This window comes from Magnolia sinica, chromosome 10 (assembly GCF_029962835.1).
Source record: "Magnolia sinica isolate HGM2019 chromosome 10, MsV1, whole genome shotgun sequence".
In the NCBI taxonomy this organism is placed as follows: domain Eukaryota; kingdom Viridiplantae; phylum Streptophyta; class Magnoliopsida; order Magnoliales; family Magnoliaceae; genus Magnolia; species Magnolia sinica.
In genome coordinates, this window is record NC_080582.1 from 66,374,274 (window position 1) to 66,386,431 (window position 12,158).

Below are 12,158 nucleotides of genomic sequence, written 5' to 3' on the forward strand. Positions count from 1 at the left end.
TCCTAAATTCACCTTGCATCACAAACACAACTAAAATGAACCGTTAAGGAGTGTCATGTTCGTAAATCCAAGCAATAACTGGGGTCTAATATGCAATATTTAACCCTCAAGAATTTCAATTGTAGAGGCCGATTCCGATTATCGAGGCTGATTCCGATTGTCGAGGCCGATTCCGATTATCGAAGTCGATTGTCGAGGCTGATTCTAATTGTCGAGGCCGATTCCAATTGTCGAGGTCGATTCTGATTATCGAGGCCAATTTCGATTATCGAAGCCGATTCCGATTGTCAAGGCCGATTCTGATTATCGAGGCCGATTTCGATTATCGAGGCCAATTGTCGAGGTCGATTTTAATTGTTGAGGCTGATTTCGATTATCGAGGCCGATTATTGATGCTGATTATGAGTATGTGACAGCATAGCATCATGATACATGCCCATACGCATCATCTGCATGCTACTTATGAGATGTGGTTGACCATTTCTTGTCATTGGGCATGTTGTTATGAGACTCCCTGATAGGCGGAGATTGTCTCACATGAGCACACGGTATGCGAAGGATTGATGCATGACTAGATCGTATGACTCATGCATCTTGCATTGTGTAATGTGAATACTGTACGCCCTAGTGACATTAGGGTCGTAGCCTCCACAGGCATATCTTAGATGGCCAGATGGGATACTGAAAATCTGTTACTAGCATTGAGCTGTCATAAATGGCCCTGGGTGAAAATCTCTAAACCCTCTTGGTACCAAAGAATGCCCCAACGTCTAAACCGAGTGGATATATATGAGCGCATGAGGGCTGTATACCAGTATGTCGCGTCTCCCACTATGTCGTGGTCGGTTAGAAGGGAGTGTGACTTTACCCACCTGAGTGAGGGGGCAATATCTAAGTTGAGTTTGACCAGCTTGAGGAATGGGTCTGTTATCAACGAACCGGGCCGATATTGGCAGGTAGATAGTGAGGTCTCTTTCACTTACCTAGTTGTACGCTCAGATAGGGGCGGCAAGCTGGCATAGAGTGTAATAGACCCCGGTGATGATCTCAGAGATGTACAATACTTATTTGTGAAGCAGGAGTTGCTTCTCAGCATTATATTCATTCATTCATTCATTCACTATCCACTCGAGCTGGTGGTGCGCAAGTAATTTTTATGTATACTTTCGTAATGGCCAGGATTTCAGTGTGGGAACGCGACTAACCTGAGATCAGGAGCTTACCACATTGAGTCTATCTATCCAAATTTAGGTATGAGACTGTTTTGGATAAAAGTCCTTTGTGATAGGCCTCATAGCCTACGATATCACGTACTATCATCCCGACTTCACACTACAGCTTGGTCATTTATTCGCACTACATATTGCATATTGCATCACATCCTCGGCATATGGCATTTTGGGTTGCTATGTTTTGGCATTTATATGGCCCAGATACGGTTGACGGTATTCGTGGACTCATCAGGATTTGTATATTGCATTGCATCCTCGGCATTTGATATTTGACTCTCTATGATTCCACATTCGCGAAGTCGATCTGCATTGCATATTCTGATATTGTATGATTTGTGGACTTGTCAGTATTTTCGCTTCCTCTGATATCGTATGATTCATGATTTTGTCAGTATTTCCGATATTGTATGAATTATAGCATTATATTGTATACTTGGCACTATCTTGCGCACACACTTACACCACCCTCTAAGCTTTTTATAAGTTTATACGTGATAGATACATGCAGGTGGCGTTAGGTCGTAGCAGCGTTGAGCTTGGAGCATACAACGTGCCTCTAGAGCTTGATTATCGATATATGTATTTCCTTTTTCAGCATTGTATTCAAATGTTCATATTAGTAGATATGTGATGATGATGTTGCCTTTATGATTTGAGTAAACTTGCGGTTATGCTTCTTATGAAATAAATTCATGTTGAAAATCCTCCTTATAGAATCCCAGGATCGAAATCTGGCTTATGGGCACTGTGAGCTGAGAATGGGGTACTACGGACGCTGTCGGCACCGGATTCGGCGATCGGAATTCCTGTGAGTCCAATTTCTGGGTTTGGGGCGTGACAACCTATATTTATTTTTTCATTATATCATCATTCACAATCATGATATAGTGAGAACGGTTACATTCTAGTTGGCCAAGAGAAAAGTAATTTACAATTTCAGGAATATCACTATAAGAGTAGAGATTCTAAAATAAAAAATTAATTTTCTCCGGCTCCAAAATGACCATGAGCCAAAAACAAGCTAAAAGCCCATATTAAGTGGAAAATTAACCCAGTTATGTAACCATTATGCTTTGCCAACTATCATATTTTTGGATGATCTGATAACTGCATAAAGCATATCAGAAGAAAAACATTTTCGCTTATTGCATCATCTGCAGATTTGACTAAGACTAGACCTTTAGTTACATAATGCATTAGCTGGATTTCAAAAAAAGAAAAAAAAAATAGTAAAACTAAAATAAAGATAACATAAAATGGCATCTACACCCACTAGGACTGATGGCAACATCCATTCTTTGAACTTCAGGTTATATAAAGTACAAACTTTCTACTGTTTTATTACAAAAGGTGGACTCCTAAAGATAAAGATTATTTCAAATACCCAAAAATAAACCACAAGTAATCTACACCCACTAGGACTGATGGCAACATCCATTCTTTGAACTTCAGGTTATATAAAGTACAAACTTTCTACTGTTTTATTACAAAAGGTGGACTCCTAAAGATAAAGATTATTTCAAATACCCAAAAATAAACCACAAGTAATCATCTTTAGCAAGACTCATTCCCACCTTTTTATACATCTCATACACCGGCTTGAGGCCTTCAACTATCTTAAAAAAGACCCTATACACCCTTTAAAGATGATTCACCTAGCAAAGGCATAAAACCATCTACATTATATCCAATTCTATTACAACCCTTAAGCATCAATTACCTTAGCAAAAAATAATCTGTAGACAGATTGTAAGAATCACATATCCATACTCACCTCGTCATATCAAAGCAATACATGCAATCCTGTATGTTCCTTTTCAAGCAGTTGGTTCATATATTTGAATATCATATCATCTTGCACTCTCTGTAAAGAGATATCAAAACCCATTAAAAAAATATATTAAAAACTATACAACATATATAATTATTCCATTAAACTAAATACAAGTACAAAAATTCATCCAATGATAGCCTGCATGTGATTGCATGACTGAAACAAAAAGAGCAAAACTCTACTCTAATCATCAGTCCACCATTGTCACAGATTGTGAAATCGCAGGGCCTTTTTCTTCGTTGGCTTCTATCTTCATGCCTCCATTAAATCCAGCAACCCTCTAAAATTGGTGACCCTTGTATATTACGTAATCATTAAATCCATCATCCTCTAATGTGGCTTGCTTAAACCTTAGATCCAGACCCCCGGCCACCATCTTCTATGGCCACTCCCAGTCACGACTTCCACCTCTACTCCGTCGAAAGCAACACACATTACTTCCACACTTCCATACTAGAGTTTTAAAAAAACCCTTTCGTCAAACAATGACACTGATCTATCGTTCCAATCTGTGAAAAAGAGAATCGCAATGAGAACCTAAATCGACAGTTGGAGAAAAATTGCCTTTGACGACAGTGAGGAGTTCGTGCTCAAGGCGATTGCCCTCAATCACAAATACTATTAAAATCCCTGTATAGGGTTTGGAAAAGGCAAAAAGGGATTTAAAACCCTTGTTTCCATGCTGAAAAATCGAGAGAGAGAGAGAGAGAGCTTTTAGAAATGAAATTAGTCTTTTTTTTTTCATAAGTACTTTTTAAACCTTTGTTACTTAGGAATGGTTTTATTTGTTACTTATAAATGGTTTAAAACCGTTCATAATAGGAATAACATCAAGTCGTTTCTAAACCAAAGACATGGCTGTTCCTAATCAATGATTTTGGTGTAGTGATAATCCTAGATATGATTATTGGAATGCATTAAATAGAATATTGAAATACTTGAAAGGTATTGTAGCATATGGTATTCGTTATACAGGTTCTCTTATGTTAGAAGGATATAGTGATGTTAATTGGATCATTGATTCAAACAAAACAAAATCCATAAGTGGATACTTTGGTGGAGGTGCAATATCTTGGAAGTCTACTAAACAAACTTGCATTACTCGGTCCACTATGAAATCCAAGTTTATCACCTTAGAAAATGCAGGATCAAAAGTTGAATAGCTTAGAAATCTATTAAGAGATATACCTCTGTAAGAAAAACTCATGTCTGCTATATCTATTCACTGTAATTGTCAAGCAGCTATTACAATGCCCAAAAGTAAAATATATAATAGTAAAAGTTGACACATTAGACTCTGACACAATATTGTGAGACACATGTTGAATGATGAAGTCATAACTGTTGATTTCATATGATCATAAAAGAATCTGACAGATTATTTAACAAAAGGTCTATATAAAGGATTAGTCATAGAAACATCAAAGGAAATGGGCCTGATCCTAACCGAATGAGCTACCAGTGTTGGCAACCTAACCTATACAAGTGGCGATCCTATGCGATTGGTTCAATGGGTAAACCAAAAAACACTATGAGACTGGAAAGCACTGCAGAGAACTTGCCCCTTACTATAATGTAGCCAGTGTAAGGAGCAACATATGGGAGGATGAGTTTTTGAACTCTTAATGAATTCATAACCAAATGTAGTGGTGTATTCATTTGTTGTGTACACTTTATGGAATTCACCTATATGAGTATGGAAGTAGGGTTGCTTCATATGAGAATATATGGGCTGTTTCTCTAGAGCACTCATGAAAATTTAGGTAAATGTGTATGGGTAAAATGCACTAAATTGTAAAACCAGTCATAACGGAAAAGTTGTATGAGTGGCATGTATAACCATTTAAGCTTAAAGGGTCAAGTTAAAGACCAATAATCACCTGATTCCTTAAACTTGTCTTGCTTAATCTAAATATTGATTAAAGTCAGATAGACATCGACACTATTACACAACTCTTTTATCTTATACCAAAGTCTTTTAAATTTGAAACATATGAAAAATTATTGTATTTTGAAAAGATTTTTAAAATAATTTTATCTCAAAATTTGAAGTTTTTCGTCCACATTTTTTAAGGCATTTTTATTTTTAGTGTAGCCGTCTTGTCCCCACATCAGCAAGAACTAAAGAAATCTCATGTATATAAAATATGTGGTTTGTATAATGCTTAAGCTACCAAGCAAGAATAACGATTTAGGTTAGACCATCTCTTTACAACGCGGGTGTACGTCGAGCTGAACCGAGCTGAGCCGAGACATGACCATGTGATGTGTCCATATGTGCATGCCATGCTGCACCGAGCCTGGGTCTAGGTTTGGGTCTATGTGTAGACTAAGAGTATACTCGCGCTAATAATTTTTGTTCTGCATTCCATGAGTATACTCACACCTATCAGTTTTGCACGACTTTCAAACTAGAGATGTATCTATTTGGGTGGTTGCACCAGTTAGGTTAATACCCAATAGACCTAACCATTTGAAATGGTGTTTTAGGCACCTAATCATGGTCTATATATAGACCCACTCCTTTTTTGAATAATTCATTCAAACCAATGATTTTTTACTCTGTTTTTTCAAAAGTTGTCTCTAGTTATGTATTGTTTTACCAATTGAGTTTGTTGCCAAGTCAACTCACTTTGGTTAAGTTTCACACGTTGGTTCTAGCCCGTATGCAATGAATGCACAGTTGGGACTGAGTCATAGTCTTTACATCTTGGAGGCCAACTGTCCAAGATTCCTGTTGCACTTGGGACACGGTCTAATTAGGAGGACAGATTTGGTTTAAAGCCGAGTGACCCAATCACACGTCGATTCAAACAAATAGGTCATCTTTTCTTACTTTATTTTATTATTTAATTTTCTTTTTTCGAATATTATCTAATGTTTTCAACACATTATATCAAACAAAAATAAGTTTTAATCTTTTAGTTTCTCTCTCTTTTTTCTCTACACTCTTTTCTTTTATTTATTTTTTTCACTTCTTTTCCATCGATGCCAAAACCTTCCTCTCACTACAAGAAAATAGGCCTTTAGCCATAATTTTTTAGCCTCAGTTGAAAAAATGGAGGCTAAATGTGTCTTTTAGCCACGGTTGCTAAGGAACTAAGGCTAAAAGTTCATCTTTCGCCTCAGTTGCATAGGAACCGAGGCGAAAAGTCTACCTTTTAGCCTCAGTTGTATAGGAACTGAGGTGAAAAGTCTACCTAAAAATCTACATTTTAGCCTCAGTTACATAAGAACCGAGGCGAAAAGTCTATTTTTTAGCCTCAGTTGCATAAGAACCAAGGCAAAAAGTCTACCTTTTAGCCTCAGTTACATAGGAACCGAGGCGAAAAGTCTACCTTTTAGCCTCAGTTGCCAGGAACCGAGGCGAAAAGTCTACCTTTTAGCCTCAGTTACATAGGAATTAAGGCGAAAAGTCTACCTTTTAGCCTCAGTTGCATAAGAACCTACCTTTTAACATTAATTGCACAAAAATCGAGGCAAAAAGTCTACCTTTTAACCTTAATTGCACAGGAACTGAGGCAAAAAGTCTACCTTTTAGCCTCAGTTGCATAGGAACCAAGGCGAAAAGTCAACTTTTCAGTCTCAGTTACATAAACGAGGCTAAAAGTCTACCATTTATACCATAGTTATCAACCACACCATCTTAGTACACACGTTATACATGTGTGATATCTAGATCGTTCATCTGTCTAGACTTACCATGGATGGGCCCATTAACGAACCTGATTTAGTTAGGTTGATCCTAAGAACCAATTAGAATATTTGGCCATCACCCTCCCCAATGTCCATTATAGTTCCCTTTGATGTGGTCCACCTGAATTATGCATCACTCATCTGGACCAATTAGATTTGATGAATTCACTCCTCATTTGGACCGTACATCTCAAAAATCACTCCTGTCCACAACTCAGGTGGGCCATATCACAGCTTGAGGTTATGGTAATTACCATACATTGGGTCATGGTCCAAAATCATTTTCATGATCTGATTTTGTCTAGAGCTGGACTGTTGTGATAGTTCACCACCATTTTAAAAATGGTAGTGATTTATCCTTGTAACGTGTGGCACTGATGATATATCTGCCCGCTTTTTAGAGATCATATCCGTACACTAGGGATTGCCTGACGAGTGACTCTGATCTTACACACGTGTGCCTTAATTCCGCGTGTGAGGCCAGTCGAAGGAATACACTAGCATTTCTCAATTAATAAGCTGACCATAGCAACCATAGAAATGATAAAACAATGGCCCACAACCATACTTCACTTCCTCTTCTCTGCTTCGATCCATGCCCTCGCCCTCTCTCTCTCTCTCTCCCTCTCTCTCTCTCTCTCAATTGGAAGAAGGAGAGCTGCTAGAAGACCTCCTTATCATTCAGATCTAGATCCAAATCAGTTCAAGGTAAGCTTGATTCTTTTCATTTCGCTCCTTTCGCTCCTTTTCTCTCGATCTCAGTTTCTCGAAAAAGAGCTGAAACCCTAGTCTCTGCCCCTTTTCTCTCCATCTCTCCTTCCATTTTTCTAGTGATTTCTAATCTTTAATCGAGAGATTCATACTCGGAAAGCTCGTAGATGCGAAAATACGTGTCTTCTGAACTCAGAATCTTCAATAGGCTAAAATAGAAGCAGATTCAGCTATGGAAGCTCTTAGTTGTGAAGATCTGTGATTTCTGCAACCTAGATCTTCGATCGATGATATATATGTGCTTCTTTTTTTGCTTGATCGAGACATTTCGATTTTAAAAGATCTGCGATTTCTGAGGTTCTGATCGTCGATTTTTTAAGTGGGAGAGATCTCTTGCTTTTTGTTGTGTTCTTTCAGATCTAGGGATTTTACTCGAAAGAAAGCTTTTGCACGCATCAGCGGCTCAGATATCCTCTTTCGAGGTCTAGATCTTTGATCTGATGCGATTGGAGTGATTGCAACTTCTGCCTTGAGCAATTTACATTCTCGTCCTGCATTTGGAGATAATGTTGGAGGAGCCAAAGTTTTGGACTAGGGAGAAGGCTCAAGACGAGTTGAAGGTAACTAAATTTGAAAGAATTGTTTGCTTCTGAGTCCTTGCTATATGCAATAATCTAGAAATATTTAAATTTCTATGTTATTTTATTATGCATGTTTACAATAAATGGTTGAGTTGTACTAGTTTTTTGTGAATGGGTTTTCTTTTGTTATTTCCTCCTATAATTGTGCCTTTTCATTTCACAAAATGCTGCATCTAGCATTAAATCATGGTAAGTGAATGCAGCTCATCCGAGTTCTTCATCATCTCATGATTAGAGAAAATTGATATTAGTTGTCATGTAATCCATAAACCTTTAAAATGTAATGATGGCCACTTAACTTATTTGTTACTTAACATAAGAGTATACACCGATTTCCGTGCAGGCCAGGTAGGTCACAATCTACTTCCCACGCTAGATAAACAAGGGGCATATACACCGATTTCTGTGCAGGCCAGGTAGGTCACAATCTGCTTCCCACGTTAGATGAATCTCAGCTTTTTTTTATCTTTTCTTACTGAGATTTGAGCTTCCTTATCTCTAGATTAGGTTTTCTCTACTATTTTTGGGAGATTTTGCTAAATCTGATAGATCAGAACAATCTAGGATTAGGTTTTAGTGCTTGTAGTGGTTTGATTTTATGGTAGATTTGTTCATATATTTCATGTTTGGATTATGGTTATCAATTTTGTTCTATTGTCTTCTTACTGAAATGGAGTAGAGGAGATGTACTGTTTGGTTAGTATGGAAGGCGGTCTAGCATATCAGTAGCTTTTCGATGATGCAATGGAAAATTATAGATCTGTTTTCCTTTCAGATCTCCTTGTTTGGAGTTTTGATTTTATTTATTTATTTTCTTTCTTTTTCATTTCAACCATATCCACTGTATTGAAAGGCAAAGGAAAGGCCCTATTGAGGCACTCTGGCAAGTGCCTTTTGAAAATTTCAGAGAATGGGTACTTTTGATTCATGAGAAAAAACGTGGATACCCTTAGTAGAGTAGGACAATCCGGGTAAAAAACAACATGTACGGCATATCAAACTTTTTCTATTATTTTATGATGAGAGTAAGATTCACAACACAATTATGAAGAGATCTTCTGCAACGTCTCTTCTTATTCTGAAGATAAGTGGTGTGCTGTTAGGCCAATGGACCATCGGCATCAATAAAGGATTGAATTGTCATTCATGATCTACAGAAGAATACATATTCATTCAGGACAGATAGGAAGAAGTTCAAACTTGAAACCTGAAATCAGAGGTGTGGCTCAACCAGAGGTTCCACGCCTGATGTGACTTCAAACTTGAAACCTGAAATCAGCTTTTAAGGTGTGTTTTTTTTATTCATCTTTCCTATATCACTCAGCTTCCACTAATTGAGTGGGCCACCATGTAGAAAGGGGTTGGAATGTAGTAGTCATCCAATCATTGACCTACAAATTAGACTGTTGACTAAAAAGTGCAATGGTCCACATTCAACAGGAAAATCACAAATTCACAACACAATTGGATAGGCAAATTATGTAAACATATAATTGATCTTAAGTAACTTAAAGTAAAAAAGTTACTTATAATTGATCTTAAACTAAACTTACTTATCTCAAATAAGTTACTTATCTACTGCTGTAAGTAGAAAAAAGTAACTTATTTGGCGATATTCAAACAGGCCCTAAAATTCATTCAACAATCCTTTAATTATCCAAACAGGACCTGAAGCCTTGGCGACCAATTTATATTAGAATATAAGATAGTAGCAAGACCAATGTTGAGTAGAGTAATAACTACAGTGGATTGACATGAATTTTGGGCAGAGTATTGCATTGTTCAGAGTTGGATACAAGCGATGGATAAGAGTTGGATGCAAAAGTCAAGGTTATGTGTTGAGCAATACTTTCTCCTTCGAATTTGGATTCCTTGTAAAGTTGTATTGTTTTAAGAGTTCCTTTTGTTTCCTTAGATAATATAGGGTGAGCTTGGAATATGTTAAGGGCATGAAGGAATTCATTTAGTTTGCATTCAACAATGCTGCTAGCGAGGGGAAGATCCTATGTCCATGTGTAAAGTGCATCAACGTCTTTTGGTGTGCTCATAAAGAAGTGGTAGATCATCTTGTGTGTGAGGGAATTATGCCAAATTACACCCATTGGGTGTTCCATGGGGAGGCGTCTTCTTCATCGACTTCCGGTCCTGCAACTAGTACACATGATGATATGCCTCCACATGATGACATGCATGGATTGTTGCATGATGTGTTTAGAATATCAAGTGTGGATGACATTCCGACTGAGTTGTCATCACAGGAGCCAATACAAGAGGAATCGGATCTTGAAGCTGAAAGATTCTTCAGGTTGTTGCAAGACGCCGAACAAGCCTTGTACCCGGGATGTAAGAAGTTCATGAAACTCTCTTTTGTTGTTCGAATGTATCAACTTAAGTGCTTAAATGGATGGAGCAACAAGTCATTCACCATGTTGCTTAAATTGTTGAAAGAAGCACTCCCCGAGGGTGAGACATTATCGAGTTCCTTTTATGAGACCAAGAAGCTTATTAAAGAACTGGGCCTCAGTTATAACAAGATCGATGCATGCCCCAATGATTGCCAGTTGTATTGGAAGACTAATGTGAATGATGAGTCATGTGTTGTGTGTGGTATATCTAGATGGAAAACGACGGAACATAATTCTGATGACAATGAGGCAACAACTATTCCCCCCAAAGTTAAGAAGATTCCAGCGAAGATATTGTGGCATTTTCCATTGATACCAAGGCTACAAAGGTTATTTATGGAAGCACAAACAACTAAAAATGTGAGATGGCATGACAAGGGACCCAGCTGAAGAAGTCGGCTAGAGGGTTCGATTGCAGAGGGGTACCTAGCTGAAGAATGCCTAACATTCTGCTCTCGGTACTTACATGGTGTTGAGACGAGATTCAACAGACTGGTTTGAAATGAGTACTTTAGGGATGCGGTAGTAGGTCGTCCATTGGGAAAGATTGACATGTATTATCGAATATGTTGATAGGACATGGGCACATAGATATGTGTTGTTCAACACCAATGCGGTTGCACCAATCATTGAGTAAGAGTAGTTTTATTTGTAACGTTAATTCATAAGAATCTCACTTGATAGATTGTTCAACACCAATGCGGTCGCACCATCATCATTCAAGCTTTATTGACCTGGTTCCGACCACCAGCCAGGTCAAACAGAGTTCAGATAGCTCAGCACCGACTCCAGGTATATAAATATATAATTTAAGTGAAGTGAAGTTAAGCTTGTAACTTTTATAGTTTTGTTATGTTCTTGATTTAATTAAATGTAGATATTATATTTCAAATATTTAAAATGCTCATATCTATTCTTTTGTTTCATAAAGAGGGTGGTATTCATAATAGACGATTTATAATAGATGTTTATGATAGATTATTCTCATTTCTGGAGTCAATGAAGTACACTTCTGTAATATCAATCCACTGCGACTGATATATTGAGTTTATAATCATCACAGTGGGAGGAGCTTCAAGGTGGGTTTGATCAATTGGATTTGTAGCATGTGTTCATATTTGGAAGGTGATTCATCCAGCACTGAATGTTTTAGCTAATCTTGTTTGCATTTACACGCATGATACCGCTTAATGGCCTGATTAATCGTGTTTGTAATGCAGAGTGTATGCACGAGCCTGGACCAAAGAGGGTGCTTAAAGCATAGACTTAACACTCTAATGACACCAAAGCATGGGACGGACTCCAGAGACCCAAGATCGACAGAATTACACGTCAGAGATCAGAGAAAGTCCAGCCACTCATCTTAAACAGGCCTAAAAGACGTCCAGAATACAAGATCATAGGGTTCCCACCATCTGATCAAGTCGAAACTTCATACGTGGCCTGAGGACCATGAATTAACCGTACACATCAAATTTTAACCCTCAGATCCCAATGAAAGTGGCTCAACGGACAGATCAGCCACCAAAACAGTGATATGGGGCCCACCTGCTATCAAGATACGCTGAAAATTTGGTCCCCACGATTAAAATGAGATGGAAAAATGGATGGATGGATTGGATTTTGCATAAGACATCAG